The 23,030-nt window shown below is 35.3% G+C and overlaps 1 protein-coding gene across 1 annotated transcript in view; it reads left to right on the top strand.

Annotated features, from left to right (window-relative positions):
• LOC107003537 overlaps positions 1-13,545 on the top strand; it is a 36,485-nt gene extending 22,940 nt beyond the window's left edge. Inside the window, exon 11 of the transcript XR_001454684.2 lies at positions 13,359-13,545. The gene's annotated coding sequence lies outside the window, so the exon portion shown is untranslated. The remainder of the gene's footprint in view (positions 1-13,358) is intronic.
• The last annotated feature ends 9,485 nt before the right edge of the window (positions 13,546-23,030 follow it).

The raw sequence follows: 23,030 nt of genomic DNA, 5'->3' as shown, positions 1-23,030 counted from the left end.
CCTTGGTGTTTAAAGGCATGATGCGTTTAGGCTTACCCCAAGTTAGGGGATAATGTGCCTAGATATTAAGGTTTTACGTGCCCTTAATGCTCTTATGTTGAGTTACCTTGAACTTCCCTATGTTGAGAATCACTTGGAGGTGATGCTAATGAAGGGTGTTCTTAAGCTTAAAACCCAAGAGAGAGATTATATGCTTAATTATTAAGGTTGGTAAGCTAAGGTTCTCTTCAGGTTGAGATAAGTTGCTCTTAAATGGGTTTACCCTAAGTGGGGGATGTTAATGTGAAAAGTAAGGTTGTTGATATCCCTATCTTTTTTTTTTCTATTCTTATGCAAGCTTAAAACCAAAGAATTCCTAGTAGCTTGTCCAGGATAGGAGTCTTGCATATGAATACAAGTTGCATGTTCTCCATATACTATGCATGTCTTAAAAACATTATGCTATGCATATTCTGAAGAATTCTTATTGCATGAAAATGGATTTTTGATCAAATTCATGTTTCTCATGTTGTTATGCATCTTATTATGTTAAATTTGCATTTATATTAATGAGATGGCTATATGAACATGCTTGATAACACTTATAATGTGTGGTATTTTGGCCTCACAGTGAGAAGTTGAGATTTTATTAAATAAGAAATGATAAAACCCTTTAAAATGTGTGGCTTGGAAAGTGTTAATGTCGGCTAACTCTTGAAGAGTGATGATATGCATAGCCAATGTCATCTATGTGTGCCTATGAATTGTAATAATTTCCCTAGATGATGCATGTTTATTAAAACTAGTATCATGATAGAAATTGAAACCTATGTGAAATAAATTTCAATTGTTGTGATGTGTGTGGTTTTATTTACCATTTTGACTTCATAAGGAAGAGAGTATAAGCATGCCTTAGTTAAAAGTGGAGGAATTCTCTATAAATTGAATTGAAATTTGTGCATTAGTTGTATATGAACTATATGGTAGCATGTGAGTATATTAAGGAGAAGGGTGTTCCTCCTTCAACATAACTAAACATGGTAATGTAATGTGTGGCCTTGATGGTATTCTTTCTAGGTGATAAGGATCTTTGTTGATCTACAGTACTCATGAGCTATGTCCATTAGTATGAGTTACTTAATTTCCTCTTGAGTGATGATGTTGAACATGTCTTTGTGTGATTTATATGATATTGCATGTTGAGTTCTTAATGAAATGAAATGTAACGACCATGTAATGATTAGGAGAAATATGTTCCTTCTATGAACATAAGAAATGCCTATGTGTTTGACGCATTAAGGAGTGAGTGAATGAAGGTTTTACTTGCTTGTGTTGCATTGAGTGCATGATGGTAAGGAGTTGGTTTTCCTTGTATGTTTTGTGCATTGACTAGTATGTGATGATATTTGGAATGTTGTGACCTCCTATATGAGTCATTGAATCCTTGAAAATGTTTAAAATGTTCCAAGTGTCATTCGAGGATGAATGTTCCCGAGTGTGGAATATTGTAAAAACCTCAAAATTGAACTAAGGTAGATAGATCCTCACATTTGCATTAAAGAGTTAGTAACATTTTAAATAAGTTTTTTACAGATTGTATAGTTAATTTCAAGAGGTTTGGAAGTCAAATGTCCAACAACGACTAACACATTTGGAAACTAGTCGTGTTATGTGCTAGTGTGGCTTTGCATGTTTTATGTATTGTTTGTTCCTAAAATGACATGGTTAGAACCTAAAATGTATATGATCGTATAGGGTAAAAACATCCAGGATGAATCCCCAAGGACCATCCAAAGGGTCCTTAAGGAGGATCCAAAAGCTGGCAGTACACTGCCTTGGCTGTAGCAATCGATGCCATGCAAAATACGCCCCGTGCATTGACCAACGTCCCATCAATTGGGGGCGTTTCTCCACACTTAGACGTGAAAGATCAGACCCCAAATTATGAGCTTCAGTCACAAACGAGGGATGTGCAGGACGGTGTCGTCATTCCATCAACGGTTCGTCACTGCCATTCGTACTTTGGATCTGCAATTCTGCCTAGGCGCTGCCAAGTTAAAGGGTGAATTGGGAAATTCACCTACTTTCAGAATAAGGTATGGGCGGTTATATTATCCATTATAGGTATATTAAGTTGGTAAATAACTTAAAACCCCATTCCCAATTCATTCTTCAAAATAAAAAACCTTTCCCTCTCAAAACAAAACCTCCATTGGAGACCAAGCTCAAGAAAATCCTAGGGGATGGATATTCTTTCTTCTATAAATTTTTGTGTCTTCTCGTGTATTAAGGTATGGTAATCCTTTATCCTTAGTTAATATTTCATGTAAGGAGTTCTTTCAAAGGATTTTCAAAAAGATTTCATCATCAAAATTGTTGTCTTTCAATCTAGCTAGGGGTTCATTTTCAATTGATTTCAAAAGAATTCTAATGATGAATTTATGATTAGATACTGATTTTATGATGAATTTCAATACAATTCCATGAAGAACCCATGATCCGCCTAATTTCTCAAATTGGCCTATAATGTGGGTATTGTGATATTGATTCCATGTTAATAGAAATGAGATTAGATTGAATTTCCTATTTCTATTGTTATCTATGTAAATTGAATACGAATTGTGGAGGAATGATCTAAGGTTATCATAGCTTAGGGAATTTGGTGAATTGACCTAGATTACTATAATTAGTATAGAATTGATCTAGAATTGCATTGTGTGGTATGGTCCACTTATAGTGGCAGTATTTACATTCTTTTCATTCTCTATATGTTATTATCATGGCCTTGAAGGAAAATTTCTGTATTATGAAGTGTGGTTATGATGATCACACATGTGAAGTTATATGCCTACTCTTCCATTCTAGTTTATGATCTAGGGTGTATTGATAGTGTTATGAACATCTAAATGAAGATCTCAGGGTTAGGTATGGTCTATATGTTTAACATTGATGAAGTAATATTAATGAAGGACCCCCTACCTATGTACCCCTATATGATAGTGTGGTCTTATATGCATGATTATGAGTCTTTTATTCAAATGGTTAATATGTTCTTGTCTCCTATGATATAAAGTGAGTGTGTGTTGTTTATTGTCCTTAATAATCTATGTGTGTGTGACTTAAGACTTGAGGGATGTTGTACATGTGTTGTGATCTTTAGAGGGTGGCTTCCTCATTGACATGTTGCAATTATGCGACTATGTTGACCAATACACACACACCCCTCATGCTTTAATACAAGTGTAATATGATCATGAAAATATGAAGAAGGTTTATTAACTAGGATGACTTGATTGGTGGACTATTGTAGGTAAGGGTATGGGACTTTACCTATACATTGCAGATGTGTACCTTGATAGGATAATTCCTAGGGTGAGTTGTCTATGCACTTGATTTATGAAAGTATGATTAACTTATGAGCATGGTAAATCTGAGATGATGATAAATGCATCATTCCGAGCGATTAGAAGTGTAATAACCCGCAAGTACACCTTAGAAGAAGGGAGAACTCTTGAGTCATCACAAGGCGTACTTGACCCTTCGGAGGTCTTGTACTAGCCTCTTAGCCATGATTCATTACATAAGACATGAAAAGTAGTGCGGAATTAAAACATTTCACAACATTGATAAAAATGAGAAAATATCTTTTATTAAATATTAAAGAGTAAGTCTCATCTTCACAAGCCAACTTAAATACACATCTTAAATATCTTAAGGACACGACCCTTTATATTAATAGAAAATACATAATAAGTTTTATGCAAGTCTTAGTGAGAAGCTAAAGAAACATAGACTATGTCCTCGAATATATGAGGACATACCGAGTCTTGAGAGAGTCGATTCCCAAGATTTTCCTTCTAGACTTCCACTTGCTTCCAACCTATACTTATAGAGTATAGAAAAATATGGGGTTAGTACAAACATTATACTAAGTATTGCATACGAAAAAACATGCAAAATCAGACATTTTAGTTGAAACAAGATTTCATGCTAATTGAGTAAAACTTCATGAGTATATAAGTAAAATAACATATAAATCATAGAAACTCATAGTGAACTCATTTCCTTTGAAGTTTCCCTAACCAAGGTTATCCTAAGACTTATTAAGGTAAGACATGAAGGAACCGCGCATACAATCCCTTCGATACACACCTAAGTGATCCTCAAGGCTACCCATTATAGGCTTACTTCGTACGGGTAACAAGTCACATTCTATAACTAGACACTAGAGGAACATGCTTATATTTAAGGACTTCAGATAAGAACCCTTCTCCAAGGCAACCCTCAATTACACATAGTGCAATGTGAGATTAGCATCCCATACTACTACTCCCACCTAGTGCTCCTTGAATATTTCCTCATATTAGGCACACCATATTAATCGTTCATAACCTTCATTATACAAGACATAACTTTAACATTCTTTCATAACATTAGACATTAAGTCACTTAACTTCATTCACATCACATAATGACCCATTCACACATTGCATAAAAAGACACACCAAGAATCCCCTTTCATGTGCCTACTTGTGCAATGGATAGATAGCCTCCCACACCACAACCTACCCTAAGTATCGTCGACACAAGGAAACCCAAACAAAAACTAAAGTAAGTCGATTCAACTTTAACCAAAAATATCATGGATATCACTCATAAAAATACTTGAAGCAATTTTATCACATTGAAGTCACATTGAATAGGGCACAATCTATAAATAAGAACCATCACCTAAGACAACCTCCACATCTGAAGGCATATTCAATAAAGAACAATCTACATATAAGAACGATCACCTAAGACAACCTCTGAATCTCACTAGTGCAATGTACGAATAGAATCCCATAATACTACTCACACCAAGTTATTCGAGAAAGTCAACCTAGACATAGACACATCACATAAAATAATTACAACACATACATTTAATCATTAAACATAAGACCGACATACTTTATTAATGGTCATATAAGAACCCTTTCATTCATTACATCTTAGTCATAACTCATTTAGTTCATATCATTGGTTAACCATACTCACAACCCCTTCACAAGCTTACTTGTGCAATGTACACATGGATTTCCATACGCCTACATATACCAGGAAAACCCATTTAGAAGCCATAAGTGAAATTCACATGCATAATCATAATTCATGTCTTGACATAAGTAAAGTAAACCTTAACATGCATTCATATTACATACATGAACCATAATCCTTTTTTCATAAAGGAACCTAATCATAATTTCCCTTAGAGTCCACTTGTGCAATGTATAAGTAGGGTCCATAGTCCTATCTACACTAAGTAGCTCTTCCAAGGAATCTTGATTAATGTTCATAATCTTATATTAGTTCATTTCTTAACTTTAGGGAGACTTAGCCATAACCGACATAGACCATGTGAGCTAGATGGAATCTAGTGTCATATAACTCCACACACGAAGAAGACGTTCTAGTTGCCAAGCTAGAACGTACATAATACCTATCTAGGTGGATCCACTAGCTAGAACCTATGGGGGAACGTAGTTAAAGAATAGTGACACTACTTCTAGAAAACTGACCTATTGCATTAGTGGAGAGGATTTCATCTCATGAGTATCACTTAGATTAGCCAACCTATTGCATTAATAGAGGGTTTTTTTTCCTTATTGTACATATCCACTAGGTGCTAACATTGAATTCCCTCTTTAATCTCTTTAAGTCTTTACCTATCATTAGTTCATAAGGTAGGCTTTAGGGACTTGCTCCCTAATACGTAATATAGCTCAAAGGTTTCTAAGATGAGAATGAACTTTCATCATAGAACCTACATTATGTAAGAATGTCCTCTCAAATAAATTCATAAAATAACTTAGATTAGAGTATAATTGAGGAAGCCCTACAAAAAACTAACTTTCACTAGATTATCATAGCCTTACTCATTTCTATATTCATGTGTGTCTATTACATTTGTCAGAAAGCCTTTCACATAAACACCTCTAGACAACACCTGATCATACATCATTTATCATATAGATTACATTTATAATAATAGATAAAGGTGCATATAAGAAGTATCCTTTCAATTGACACCAGGAACATATCATACTCATAGTTATGCATGAGATGTGCGTGTGTACATATTGGTCATCATGATCACATATTAGCAACAACCTACTTACTGAGGAAAACACTCTACAAGAATCACAACACATATAAAATATATATCCCTCAAGTCATGAACACCTCACACATGTAACATTTAGGGAATATAGGCTACACACCCACATTACATTATAGGAGACAAGATCATATTCCACATTTGAATAGAAGACTCCTAATATACATAAAATCACACATTAATATAGGGTTACATAAGTAGAGGCCATGTTACAATGTAAACCATACCTTACCCTAATATCATCATTCACATAATACTTTACATTATCAATACACCTTAGTCATGGTAGTAGAATTGAAGACTACACACCTAAACTTCCTAATTATGCTAGCCATGATATCACTCCTCTTTAAATTATTGCCCTCAAGTTCATGATCACAACATGTATAGATAGACAGGAATGTAAAGACCGCCACCATAAGTGGACCATACCATACAACATCAATTTCAAGACTATAAACTAGGAATTAGTTCAACTTACCAATTTCCAAGCCATGGTCATCATATACAAATCCTCAAGAATTAATAATGAATTTATATAGATTGCAATAGCATGAAACAATACATCACAATCTAATCACAATTCGATTAACATCTAATCAAGATTACAAGACCCAATTTATAGGCTAAAATGAGAGATTAAGGAGATCATAGGTCATCATGGAATTTTATTGAATATCATCATAAAACATTGATTAATCATAAATTCATCATTAGAATGATTTTGAAACCATTTGACATAAATGAACCCATGTTTAGATTGAAAGTTAGGAATTTTGGTGATAAAAATTCTTTGGAAAGTTTTTGATAGAACTCCTTAGATGAAAGGTCAACTAAGGATCAAGGGTTACCATACCTTAATACAAGAAAAAACTTGGAATCCATCCCCTAGCTCAATCTTGAGCTTGGTCTCCAATGTCGTTTTTTGGATAATCATATTTGAGAGGGAAAGGATTGATTTGAAGAATAAATTCTAATTTGGTTTTTTATGATTATAACCCAATTAAAATACCAAGAAATAGGTAAAATAACCCACTTTTTAATTGGAACGTGGGGTGACTTTCTTAATTTACCCCTCACTTGGCCGAGACTTAATAGTAAGTTGCAAGTACATTTAACGGTTGCACGAGTGTCGTCTAGTTGATGAGCCATTTTGAACTACTTGGTTTGTGGAAGATGCCTATAATTTGGGGGCTAATCTCCCATGAATAAGTGTGGAGCCACGCCTCAATTTTAGGAGGAGTCAATCAACCTACTGAGCATCGACAATGGGCGTGGTTTGACACTGTTTTGGCAGCCTCTTGCCAACCTTTATGTCCTCCTAAAGCACCCTTAGTGTGGTCCTTGGGGAGTTGTGCCCAGACGTTTTGACCCTAATCACGACATCTGCATACTAGGGTACACCTTATAATTTTAGACTCCAAACAACACTTCAACACAAGGTAAACATACAAAGGCACACCAGGACACAAATGACTAGCTTCTGGACTTCTTGGTCGTCCTTTGACGTTTGACCTCAAACCTCATCAAACCAACCATTACAAGTTGTGACTCATCTTATAAATAATTATAAACTCTTAAGGCACAGGTGAGGCTCTAGATTATCGTAGTTTGTTTTGAGGGTTGTTACATTATCCCACACTTGGGAACATTCGTCCTTGAATGATACTTAAGACACTTCGAATGACTCAATGAGCCAATGAAACTCACAATATTCAATCATTAATACAACATTATAGTCCATGCAACAACATAGAAGGAAACACTAACTTTATACAATTATGCATTTAAAAGCAACATAAGCAAACATGGACTACTCCTATAATTGTTTCCATGCACACATGCTGCCTCATACTCCTTTCCATGTGGAGGAACTACCTTCTCCAACTTAAGGCATTCTTATCACTTCATCATAAGAACTAACATGTAATAACTTTCAATTCACACATAGGCATGATCAACATTACAACTTATGAGGCAATTAAGTAACTCATACTACTACACATAGATCGAGAGTAATATAGATCAATAAAATCTTTATCATTTAGACATAACACCATCAAGGCATACATAGAATTTCCATGTTAAATAAAGCTCAATGAGGGACTACATTCTCCTAGTCATAACATACTCCCATGTTATCATAAAATTCATATTCAAGCATTTCACAAAGGTCAATTCATTTTATGGAGAAATTCTCAAATTCTAACCAAGGTATGCTTGTACTCCCTTCCTCATGAAGTGAAAATGGTATATCACACCAGACATGTCACAACAATAGGAAGTTATTTCACAAAATTTCAATTTCTTGCGTAACACTAGTTTTCATAAACATAATAATTTAGGAAGATTATTAAAATTCATAGTCACACCTCAATAACATTGGCTAGACACACCATCATTTCTCAAGAGTGAGCCTATATTAACACTTCTCAAATTAGTAAAGTCATATTTTTAAAGGGACTCATCTTTTCTCATTTAAGAAAAACTCAATACCTCATCGTAGGGACAAACACCGTCAAATACAAAGTGCTATCAAGTATGTTCATTAAACTGTCTCATGAAGTCAACTGCACATTTATCATATCAAGATGCACAACAACATAGGAAGCATGAAATGTATCAAAAATCCCTTTTTATGCAATAATGATTTTTCATAACATGCATAACATATGGAGAACATGCAACTTACACTTATATGTAAGACTCCACAACATGGACATGCTACTAGGAACTCTTTTGTTTCAAGATTCAGTAAGAATAGAAGGAAAAAATAGGGATATGAACAACCTTACTACTCAAACCATCATCCCTCACTTAGGGTGAACTCATCAAAGAGTGATTCATCTCTTCCAAGGGAACCTTAACTTACTAACCTTACAAATCAAGAACAACATCCCCTTCTTTGAAATAAGTTTATGCACACCCTTCTTAGCATCACCTCATTCTATCTCTCAAGAAGGAACCATTTCTTACTAGATCTTCACTCACACTCCACTAGGTGAGATTTCAACAGGTCATAAATGAGTATCTAAGTTACTCCACTTCATATATATCACTCGAAGTGATATTTTACATAGAGAAGTTCAAGGAAAATCAAAGTAGGAAGACACTCAAAACCTTACAATCTAGGAACATTATCCCCCACTTAGGGAAGCCTAATGAATTATTCATCACATCATGGCCTTAAACACACAGGTCAAGGCAAGTCAAGACTAAATCTTCATGCTCCTATCACAATGTGATTCTACACCATTGAGGATTATACTCCTACCCTCATAAGAAACTTACTAATTCAATCATAGATAGGTACTAATCAAGCACCACTATTCCTCCATGTCTAACACCTAAAGGAAACTTATAATAATTCATGTTGGGTCATAGTACCCAACCATATGAGGCCTTAAATATTCCATCAATACAAAGGGTAACTCCATATTTCATAAAATTCTACTACCTAGTCATAACAAGGTAAGTAGTTCCGAAAATCAATCTTACAAGGTTCATCACCTTAGGTAGTTCATCTATAGCCTTTAGAGAATTCTCCCTCCAACTTAGGACTACAGAATTCCTGGATTATAACAAAACATATCACACATGGTGGAACTCTAAAAATCCACTACCACTTTTCTACAGACTTAAGGTAACCATCCTCTCCAAGAATAATCTTAGGGGAACTTAGAAGAGATTTGGCCTTAGAAGCCTCCTTCTTTTTTTCTAATACTAAAGCAAGATAACTTCTAGACCATTTCATCCCCTATCATCACTTTTGGTGGAACCTTCCAACAAACCATTCTTAGGTAAAATCTAAGCACTTCCATCAGTGAACATGCTTAAGATTAATCTAAAAAGTTAAGTGACCACTTTGAAGTAGGTCAACATCTATATTCTTCTTCTCCCCATGAATTAAGAGGTGCATGATATCCTCCAAGTCAACCTTAGAGTAAAACATAATCCCAACTTATGGAATAAAATCCATTCTTCCCATCTTTCAACCGTTAGGATAGGTTCATATAGGAACTAATCAACTAGTCATAGGGTTCTCCCATTAACTAGCATACTTCACAATTACTTTACTAGATACTACACACTATCTTCCATTCTTAGGAGTAAGCCTATAAAAAATACTCCCAAACCACATAACGACAACTATGAAGCATTACTCATATAAAAAGGGAAACTTTCCATTCTTACCACATTTTTCTACAAATTTTCAAGCATATAATATAACAATATACTATCATCGCTCATAACCATGAAGCAACCTATCATTCCAAAAATGACTTCATTCTATCATAACTACTCTTAACATAACATCTCAATTCTCATAGGTCACATATAGCCAAAATCGGCGCACATCAAAATATTCCAAATTCACCTTCACAAATACTTCTACAGTCACAAATCCATAATAAGAATCAAAACTCACCTCTTGTCCCTCAAGCCATGGAACATCTGTAATACTTCGAAAATTCTAGACGTGTTGTAAAGCTTAACATTGGTGTAAAGAGGTCTAAGTACTATTTTTAGGTCCATTTTATGAATTAGGGTCGTGTAGGCCGTTTAAGAACCAAAACATTTAAGAACTTCCATGACGTCCGGGAAGTTGGTTCACAAGGGTGCTAGTGTGTCTTAGCTTATTTGACTAGTTTTTAAGAGTCGGAATTATATGGAAATTAGTAAAAATATGTTTAACACGTGTTTTAGGGATGTTTCATGGTTGAAACGTCTAGGTACGACTCCCCAAGGACCAACCAAGGGCCCTTGAGGTGGACCTTTACGTGTAAGATAACACTGCCTGGCAATGTGCAATTGACGATTAAGAGGACGGGGTGTGTGTGGACAAATGGGGCGTCGATGCCTCCGTTGTTACACACTTATCCATGTGGATATATACCCTCACCTGCACAGTCTCTGAACTCATCGACGGTGTTCAATACGAGAGGGGGGTGAGCCCGTCGACTTACAGATGGCCCGTCGATCGGGGTTCCGTCTGTGAGGGGTCAAGTTATATGATATTTTAAGTGTTTAAGTCAATTAATTAAATAAGTGATTAGGGGTTTGTTAGGGATTAAGGGTGACTAATTGACTAACTAATAACCCATATAAAGTCCCCAACCCCCAATTAAACTAATTAGACTCTAAAAATCAAACTCTCTACCTTCTCTCTTCTTTCTCTCTCTAATTGGAAGACTCCATAGAAACTAAGTTTGGGAGGTGAATTGGGGGCTGGAAAGGGATGAATTCATTACCAAATTGTCATCAAACATTAAGGTATGTGATCTATTCACCCTTGAGACTCTTCCTTCAAGGGGTTCCTTCAAAAATAGTTTTCAAAAGTTAAATTTCTTATGGGTTTCATTAAATTACAAAATTGAAAATATAAATTGAGTTGTTAATGGTTTATTCAGATCGTATTAAGTAGATTTTTATGTATTTTAACTTAATTGTGATACTTGTGAATGGTTTAACACAAATTGAAGTGCATGATCCTCAACCCTTAACCCTAGATTGTAATCTTGACCTATATGGTATTGTGGTATTCGCATTGAGTTAGTTATCGATTAGATCACTTTACTGTGGTATTATTATGGATAAGTTAAGATGAATTGTGGACCTTTTATGCAAATTCTTGAGATGTGATCTAGGGCATGAAACCTACAGTGAAGTTTTGGCTTATGTATCTTGTCGTAGACTATAATCTATTGTTGAATTGTGTTATAGAGATGCTATTGACATTGTATCTTATTGTTTATCATTTTTTGATGATGATACTCCCCTAGTGGGTTGAGTTGTGGGTTGATGGTAAGGCCCTTGTGGTGAATTATGGAGAAGGCTTCGTAATTCTTGAAATTCCTATTTCCTACTTCAACTTGTGATTAGTTATGGTTAAGTCATGATATTAAGTTGGAGTGTGAATCATCTAGGGTTGATAGGATGGTATGATAATTGCATTGAAATGTCTTAATCATTGGCTGTGAGATTGCTTAGGGTGTATATGTTTTAAGGATGATGATGTGTATCATGATGGGATGTGTAAAGTGTTAACCTCCTTTATATGAATTGTGGTGAAAGGACTATTACTCATGCAATTCTTATTGAGCTACGATGATAATGCTTATACGAGGGTTAAACCCTATGACCTAACTAAGGTTATGATTATAATAAGAATTAAAGACATTTCAATGAAAGGGACTTAGCTTAGCACCGAGTGAACTTGACAATGGGAGGTGATGATTTCTCATGTAGAGGAAAGGTTCACCCTACAGTTGCCCATGTGAGGTTGACTTCCCTTTTTAGGGATATTTCATCCGAGGGATTCCCATGAGAAGTGGCCCAATTACCACATTGTATGAAGAGGGACACCTATCTCTTAGTCCTCGAACTATGTTGCCACCATAGGATACTAGCTAGTGGATCCACCTAGAAAACTATGTTTATATTAGGTTTTACCTTGTCCGATAGACCACCTTCCACCGGTGTAAGGTCTTATGACACCGGATTCCACATTTATCTCATGTGGTCTATGTCGGTTAAAGCAAGTGTTCCCTAAACTAAAAGGAAGTAATGATGTATAAACTAACTAAAGTGACTTGAAGGGTTTGAGTTGGCTTAGGTAGGGGTATGGGACTCTACCTATGTCTTGCACTAGTTTACCTTAATAGGAGCTTTAGGAAGTTGATATTATGTATATAGATGATGATAAATGTAATTGACTTTATATGATGATTTTTATGCTTATGAACATGAAATTGGTCTTGATTGATAAAGTATGAACTTATGAGTATTTGAAGGACATATGGTGTGAAGTATGATACTAATTATAGTTATTGTAGGGTTACTTAATTAAGTAGGGTTATGGGGATTTGCTTAGTCATTGCACTTGTTGACTCTATGAGGATTTATAATTAGTTTCCTTACTTTGCTATTTGTGTGATAAACAATTATTCATGTTGCGATGCTATTACTTGGTGATAGGGTTATATGAGATTATGGGTTCAAGTATGATTGATATGCATATGATTTATTTGACTTGTTGAACATGCCCAGTGATTGTATGGTTTGATAATTGTGCATAAGTCTTTAAAAGGGGTAAATTGGCATGATTTTAACTAAATGTCCTTTTTAGCATGTTTTGGTGTTATATGTGCATATGGTCTCATACTTAGTACATGTGGAGTACTAATTCCATTTTCTTCCCTTTTCCCCAACATTTTAGGTTCCAGTCGTTGAAGGGTTCGAAAGGCGACTTTGTTGAAGGCTTGGATATCTCTTTCATCCAAGTGTGTAGGTCCTCACTTTCCAAGGGCGATCCCAACTATCTTGCTTATGAAGTTACTTATTATGAGTTTAATACTCCTTTATGTTCACTCTATTTCCATTGTGTACGAATTGTATAAGCCTATATGTGGCTTTTTTACTTTTGATGTAGGGCTATGCCCATATTGTAATAATCGATAAGATGGTATGAGATGATACAATCATTAAGACTTTATTCTATCTTATATATGTATGTGCAATAAAAGTAGAAGGCTATGTAACCTTCCTATAGGAAGGGTCTATGTATACTCGATACGACTATACATTATGTGTATGTAGAGTTATATGTAAACCTCTAAGTAGATGTTACTGAAAAAATTTTAATTCTTCCGTATTTTCGATCGATGAATGTGATGATGTAAGACTAAGAGGCTAGTCCTAGTCCTCAAAGAGGACGACGACGCCGGTTATGTCTAGGGGGTAAACCCGGATGTGACAACATCATCCCTTCAATTCAATCACATCAAAGACCACCAGACAAGGAAACATAAGAGAGACATCATATAGAGTTAAGTATTATGGCACGACGCAAAAGTAATGAAGATAGTGGAACCGTCCTATAGCCTCTCACTCATAGATGTGTCGCGACTCACACCGATTAACAAGACTCTACTAGGCGTGGCATTATGAGACTTTGAAACCTAAAGACCATTCCTCAAACCTTATGCTCTGATACTATGTTTTTCATGACCGGGGAGCACCCCATACAAGTATCCGGCGTCGTCAACCTCTCAGAGGTCTTGGACAATCCTCTTAGCCTTCATTCATTGCATTTCATAAAATTAGCGTAACTTAATACTTTTCATAGCATAACACAATGCTAAAACACGACTTTATTTAAAGACTCTAAGTACATCATTAAGTTTCATCTTGCCATCTTAAGACACAACTCCAATATAAAAGAATAATCTATACTATTACATGAACTTAATTAACATCTTGACATGAAGGTATTTCAATCATAAGGACACACTTGAACTTAGGAATAGCTATCCAAGCTATTCATTCAAAGAAAGATCCTCTAGTCATCACCACCTACACTTTGTGTAAAAAGATGAAGAAGAATGGTATTAGTACAAGAATACACTAAGTATGATAACCATGCAAAAACATGATTGAAAGAGGACATTTAGTTAGAAACCATGCATCATGTCTTTAAAGTAAAACTTCATAAACATTGATAAAATAATAAAAAAATATAGTTGTCATACATCATATAGATATGGATATCAGTGATAAAAATACTTGAAGCCATTTTATCACATTTAAGGCACATTCAATAGGGCACTATCTACATATAACTACCATCACCTAAGACAACTTCCAAATCTCACTAGCGCAATATACAAGTAGCATCCCATAATACTGCTCATACCAACTGATCATAGGAAGTCACCCTAGACTTAGGAACATCACATAAAATAAGATACAACACATAAATTAAATCATTAAACATAAGACGAACATACTTCATAATGGTCATATAAGAACCCTTTCACTTATTACATCTTAGTCATAACTCATATAGTTGATATCATAGGTAAACTATCCTCACAACCCCTTCACAAACTTACGTTTGCAATGTACACATGGAGTCCCATACCCCCATATATACCAAGCAAACCCATTTAGAAGCCAAAAGTGAAATTTGCATGCATAATAATAATTCATGTCTTGACATAAGTAAAGACAACCTTAACATGTATTCATGGTTACATACATGAACGATAATCTTTATTTCATAAAGGAACCTAATCATAACTTCCCTTAGAGTCTACTTGTGCAATATATAAGTAGGGTCTGCAGTCCTGCCTACACTTAGTAGCTCTTCAAGGAATCATGACTAATGTCTATAATCTTGTCTTAGTTCATTTATTAATTGTAGGGAGACTTAGCCATAACCGACATAGACCATGTAAGCTAGATGGAATCCGGTTTCATATAACTCTACACCAAAAGAAGGTGTTCTACTTGCCAAGGTAGAGCCTACATAATAGCTATCTAGGTGAATACACTAGCTAGAACCTATGGGTTCACTAGTTAAGGGATAGTGAGATTGCTTCTAGAAACCCGACCGATTGCATTAGTGGAGAGGCTTCAATCTTATGATTATCACTTAGATGACCCGTCCTATAGCATTAACGGAGGCGTCTTTTCCTTATTGTACATATCCACTTGGTGCTGATATTGAACTCCCTCTTTATTATCTTTAAGCCTTTACTTATCATTAGTTCATAACGTAGGATTTAGGGACTAGCTCCCTCATACGCCATATAGCTCAAAAGTTTCTAATATGAGAATGAAATTTCATCATAAAACCTACATTATGTGAGAATGTCCTCTTACGTAATCATAACATTCATAACATAACCTAGATTAAAGTACAATTGAGGAAGCCCTACAAAAGACTCACTTTAACTAGATCATCATAGCCTTACTCATTTCAACATTCATATGTGTGTATACATATGTGAGAAAGAATTTCATGTAAACACCTCTAGACAACACAAGATCATACTTCATTAATCATATAATTACATGCATAATAAGAGATAAAGGTGCATATTAGAACTATCCATTCAATAGACACCATGAACATATCATACTCATAGTTATGCATGAGATATGTGTGTGTACATGTCGGTCATCATGATCACATAAAAGGAAAAACCTAGTTATTAAGGAAAACACCCTACAAGGATCACAACATATATAAAATTTATATCCCTCAAGTCATGAAACACCTCACACATGGAACATTTAGGGAATATAGGCCACACACCCACATTGCATCTAGGAGACAAGATCATATTCCACATTTGCATAGAAGACTCCTAACATGAATAACATCACATGTTTATAGAGGGTTATACAGTGTATACCATACCTTACCCTAATATCATCATTCACATAATACTTCACATTGTCAATACACCTAAGTCATGATATTAGAATTGAAGACTACACAGCTAAACTTCATAATCACACTAGTCATAATATCACTCCTATTTACATTTATTGACTTCAAGTCCATGATCACAACATGTAAAAATAGACAAGAATGTAAACATCGCCACCATAAGTGGACCATACCATACAACATTAATTCCAAGACTATAAACTAGGAATTAGGTAAACTTATCAATTCTCCAAGACATGATCATCATAGAAAAATCTTCAAAAATTCATCATTAATTGATATAGATTGAAATAGAATTAAAAAATACATCACAATCTAATCACAATTCGATTAACATTTAATCAAGATCACAATACCCACTTTATAGGCTAAATTGAGATGTTAAGGAGATCATGGGTTCTTTAAGGAACTTCATTGAAATTCATCATAAAAACGTTGATTAATCATACATTCATCATTATAAAGACTTTGAAAACCATTTGACAACGGACCCATGTTTCGATATAAAGTTAGGATTTTTGTCATAGAAACTCTTTGGAAAATTTTTGATAGAACTCCTTATATGAAAGGTTAACTAAGGATCAAGGGTTAAAATACTTTAGTAGAATAAAATACACAAAATTTTGAGAAAAAAACACTTGGAATCCATCCCCTATCTTGATCTTGATCTCCAATGGGGGTTGTGAGAGAATCATATTTGAGAGGGAAAGGTTTGATTTGAAGAATGAATTCTTATTTGGGGTTTTATGATTTGAACCAACTTAAAGTAACCCAAAATAGGTATAATAACCTTCAAACTTTTAATTGGAACATGGGATAAATTTCCCAATTCACCCCTCACTTGACCGAGTCTTAAAAGTAAGTTACATGTCTATTTGAAGGTTGCAAGCAACGGGGCATCGTCTAGTTGATGAGTCGTCCTGCACTCCATGGTTTGTCACAAAGTCCCTTTATTTGGGGTATAATCTCCCATGACTAAGTGTGGCTCCACGCCCCTATTCATAAGGCGTCAATCAACCTACTGATCATTGACCATGGGCGTGGCTTAACACTATTTTGGTAGCCTCTTGCCAACCTTTGTGTCTTCCTCAACCACACTAAGGGTGGTCCTTGGGGAGTCGTGCTTAGACGTTTCGGCCCTAAACACGACCATATACATACTTGGTACCCCCCAATAATTTTAGACTCCAAACAACACTTCAACACAAGGCAAACATACAAAGACACACTAGGACACAAACAACTAGCTTCCGGACGTCTTGATCGTCCTTTGACGTTTGACCTCAAACCTAATCAAACCGACCATTACAAGCTGTGACAAGCCTTATAAACAAGTTATAATCTCTTAAGGAATATGTGAGTCTCTATATTATCCTAGTTCGTTTTGAGGATTGTGACAAACATAAGTCATAAAGAATGACCAATGCACCTAATTGATCATCTCAACATATAAGGAGTACTTCTTAAAGTAACCTTGATTCATTCTTAGTCAAGACATGGATAACCACCTCTAGTCTTATTCATCATGGAAGGCAAACTCAAGCAACAATCTAAGCTTAAAATTTATTGTAACTTATCATAGCTTATCTTTGAGGGAAATGAGGAATCGTCTCTTGCCTTCTTATGAAGGATCATGGGTAATCACATCTTTTCCTTTAACTTTGGGATCATGGGTAATTTCCTCTAGTCCAACTTGAATTATAGGGACATGGGTAATTACCTCTAGTCCTACTCTTAGGAATATGGTTAATCATTTCTGATCCCTCTCATTTAGGCATGTTTAATCGCCTCTAGCCCTCATCATTTTTCCTAGTTCCTTATTATATTCATTTTATGTGAGAAATCCTTTCAACCTAGTAGCATTCATGTAAGAAACTTTTTCATAGTTATACACAACAAATCATGTAGGAAAATCCCTTCCACAACAATCACTTCAATAAAAAAAGTTAATAACATGCTTTCATATCAAAGCAATTCTTATCATAAATTATCACATATGCTTGAATCTCAACACAATACATACTTCATTTTATTTATCCTTTCACAATACACATAAATTTCAGTTCTCCTTTCATAGATTAAAAATCATTTTAAATAAATTCCTTCTTAGAAACATAGGTTAAGCATGGCTACATGAAATTTCATCATAAAAACATAGTGTCCTCTAATTCATGCATAATCAATCAGAATTCAATCAATTGAATAAACATTCATAAGAACCCATAACTTGCAACAAAAACCCTAACTCAAATTAGGGAATTTTTACTTTTAAATTTAGAGAACTTTGATTCTCTATGGATGCAAGTGTTTCATGGATTAAACTCTACCATACCTATCTATCAAAGCCAAAAAGTAATTGAAGAAAAAAGACTTGACCTTGAACCCTAGCTTGAATCTTCTTCGTCAAACTTCAAGAGAGAGAAAGACTTAACTTCTTTTGGTGAATTTGAAGTCAATGATGTGAATGAATTAATTTAGGGTTTAAATCACTTATATAAGTCTTTAGGTTAAGTGTAAAACGACATAGTATTAGGCTAGACTAATTTGTAAAAGACCCAAAATCCCAAAACAATAAAACTTATTACTCAGACAACGAGGAAGACCTACATACTGTAGTTCAACCAATGGTCCGTCCTAATCGACCTTCGTTTGCCGTCACAAACCATAATTTGAGGCCTTGGTCGATGGACCTCACCCGCGGATCGTAGACCCAACGATGGTCTATTTGTGTAGGCTGTGGCTCGTATTTTTTTGAGTGGTTTGGTAGGCCAATCCCATGGACTAGACCTATGGTCTATGGTTTAGTTCATGGGTTGTGGTTGCCCTCCGTCGGATGGAACCAGATTGTTCTAATAACTAAAATATTGCCCTTTTTCGAATATGAGGTGTTACTTGATGCCATTAATGACCTATCATTCTCACCATGTCTCATATAGGCCTATGTGGGTGGGAAACCTACTAGAAAAGTCTTGGAGACTTACCAAGTCGCCTTTCATGGACCGTGGTCCCCTTCATAGCCCATCTAGCCTTCTTGCAGGGTTCTATGGTCCAGTTTTTTAGCCCTTGAGTTGGATCATTCCTCATTGAATGAGATTCAAAATACCACAAGAAATGTACGAACTAGACCTAGCAACTCGGCATGCATAATATGACAAACAAATGCACATATCCAAGGAGGAAACATAAACTCCAAGCTAAAGCATTTTCAAACATCATTTCATGAAGTCTATATGCAACTCATACTTTAATGCACCAAAACATATAGAAATCAATCAAGTTAACTTATCTTCTCAAAATTTCAGCGTTTTAACCATGTATAAATGAGGAAATCATGGAATAACTAAGACACATGATACCAAAAGAGTAAACCATGAAGAGCTAAATACCTCAAGCTAGAGTTGATATAAAAGGAAAGAGGTGAGGATAGTGGGACACCGTATCAGCCTCAGCCTCCTCAGTACCACCCTCGACAGACTCATTCCTCCAAAGAACCTTTAGTGAACCAATCTCTTTGTTTCTTAACCTTCGAACTGGCCGGTCTAAAATCTCAACTGAAACTTCCTCAAAAGAAAGATTCTCCGTGACCCCTAGACCTTCTAAGGGAACTATAGATGTCATATTTACAACATATTTCTTCAATAAGAAGACATTGAAATCTAGATGCACCGATGCCAAGTCACTAGAAAAATCAAGTTGAAAAGCAAGCTTACCAACACACTTCAAAATTTTATATGGTCCCACATAACGGGGACTAAGATTCTCTTTCTTTCCAAATCTCATTATTCACCTTATGGGTGAAACTTTTAGGTAGACCCAATCACTAAACTCAAACTCAAGATATCTTTGCCTTACATTGACATAGGACTTTTATCGAGTTTGAGTTATTTTTAACCTTTATCAAATATGTTAAACTTTATCCGTTACATCATGTACCAACTCGGGACCTATTAAGGCAAATTCACCCACATGAAACCAACATATAAGAGATCTACACCTCCTACCATATGGTGCCTCAAATTGAGTCATGTTAACACTTGAGTGATAGCTATTGTTTTCTGCAAACTCAATTAGAGTCCAGTAATCATCTTAATTACCCTTGAATTCAATTACATATGCTCTCAACATATGTTCCAAGGTTTGGATTGTACGCTTTTCTTTTTGGTCAGTTTATGGATGAAAGTCCATACTAAGTGTAACACGTGTACCAAGACCCTTTAGGAAAGATCTCCAAAAATGAGAAGTGAATTAAGTACCACAATCAAAGATAATAGATAAGGGTACTCTATGAAGCCTTACCATTTCCCTCAAATACAACTTAGCACCATTCTCCACTGAATATAACACCTTGATGGGGACGAAATGCGTTGATTTTGTCATTCGATCTACTACAATCCAAATCAAACCACATTGTTGTCGGGTGTGAGGCAACCCAACAATGAATTCCAAATTCAAATCTTCCCACTTCCAAGTATGGATGGTAATATATGAAATTCAACCTCCCAATATTTGATGCTCAACTTTCAGTTGTTTACAATAGGAAATTTAGCCACAAATTCCACAATATATTTTTTCATTCCATTCCACCAATAGATCCCGCACAAGTCACGGTACATCTTGGTGGCTCCCATATGAAAGAAATATTGAGAATTATGGACTTCTGATAAGATTTTCTCTCTAAAGTCCTCTACATTGGGGACACACAAACGAACTTGGTACCTAAGTACACTATTTCACCTTTGTGAGAAATCCTTTATGTACTTTTTAAGGACCGCTTCTTTTCATTTCAATCAAGGTTACATCGAGATCTTTCTTGGCTTTCACATCTATCACAAAATATGATTCTAAACCATTGTGAACCATAACACCAACTTTAGCAAAGTCGATTAACAGAACATGCAATCAGGTAAAATTATGAACATCTCAAGCCAAATTATTTTTATCATCCTCAATGTGAACAACACTACCCATCGATAATTGAATTAGAGTATAAGACCCCCAAAATGAGTTAGGTTTCTAGAGACTAACATGTTTTTCTTAAGTTTATAAGGTTCTAAATTGAATTATAACATATTTTAGAGGAAGTATGTAAATTTTGAGGTGATTTGGAAGTCAAACATCAAGGGACAACCAAGACGTTCAACGACTAGTCGCCTTTGTGCCTAATGTGTCTATATATGCTTATATATGTATGTGATGAGCTTAAGAAGTCTTAAAATAATTTATACTGATTTTTAATGGTAAAATATGGATTTTCCTGAAGTTTTTATGTCAAATGTCCAAGAACTCCCAAGACATTCGAAAGTTAGCCCTTGAGACGTTCAAGTGTGTCTTGATGGGGCCTAGCTTGTTTGGACTTGTTATGTGCATTTGCTTTGGGTTAAAGTTATATCGGAGGTCTATGAATTTTTAAGTATGGTATTTACGTTGAAAAAGTCTGGGTACTACTTCGAAAGGGCTTCGCAAAAGGGCCCACAAGAAGGACCCAAGGTTGTCGAGACATTGCCGTGGCAATGTCAATTGACGAACCAAACAACACCCAATTGGTTGAAAAATGGACCATTGGTGGGGTATATTCGATGGAAAATTATCTAGGTAAAGGATCAACCAAATACTAGGCCAAGTTACAATCGACGGAAACCACAGTCAGCCCATCGATTGACCTACAGTCCGTCGATGGTAGCCTGCAACTGGTGCCTTGCGCACTGTTTTATTAAAGGGTGAATGGAAATTTATCCCACGTCCTAACCTGACTCTAATTGAGTTATTTACCTATTTTTAGGTGTATTAAGTAATCTAAAACGTGACTAACCCATTTCCAATCTCATTCACTCAAGTTGAACCTTCCCTCCAAAACAAATTCTCCCTAGCAACCACCATTGTTGGTGAAGCTCAAGAACAACTTGGAGCTTGGATTTACATGGATGATTCATCAAATTTTAAAGGTTTTTATGAATATAAAGGTATAGTGATCCTTCATATCTAGTTATCCTTCCATCTAGAGAGTTAATCTCAAAGATATCAAAGAGGAAAATATGATCAAAGTTCTTCTTCTTCAATCTATCCATGGGTTCTTTCTCAAAATATTTTTAATGGTTAAATAATGATTAATTTATGTTAATGTATTGGTTTTAATGTGATTTTAATCCAATTGCATGATGAACCCATGTTCCTCCCTCCCTAAATCGATTTAGTCCTTGCATGGGTTTTGTGATCTTTACTTGTTATCGACTGAATTATGATTCTATTATGGTGAATTGTCTATATATAATGTTGTTTATGTGAATTAATGTTGAATTGATTTTGAAGGATCCATGTGGATCAATGTATGAGGATTTGAACATGCTTAGCTTACTTTTCCATGTTTCACTGTAACATTGGCCTTTTTATGATTTAATGTGGAGTTTGATTGTGTAGGGATGGTTGTGTCTACTGTCTTACTTGGATATTATGGATTATTTTTAAATAAGTGATTCATGTGGATCAATGTCGATTAGCCTATGATTCTTCTATTTTCCATTGATGTCTAAAGTAGAGGTTATGGCAAATTGTAGTAGGATTTTGTGTAGATTATGTTGTCATTAACTACTGACTTAATTGATGATATTAATGGGTTGTGGGTATGAATTTTTGATGGCCAAAGAAAAAGATTCT

This window comes from Solanum pennellii, chromosome 1 (genome assembly GCF_001406875.1).
Source record: "Solanum pennellii chromosome 1, SPENNV200".
Classification (NCBI taxonomy): Eukaryota; Viridiplantae; Streptophyta; class Magnoliopsida; order Solanales; family Solanaceae; genus Solanum; species Solanum pennellii.
Note: the sequence above shows the minus strand (reverse complement) of the source record. Positions and strands in the feature narration are given on the sequence as shown.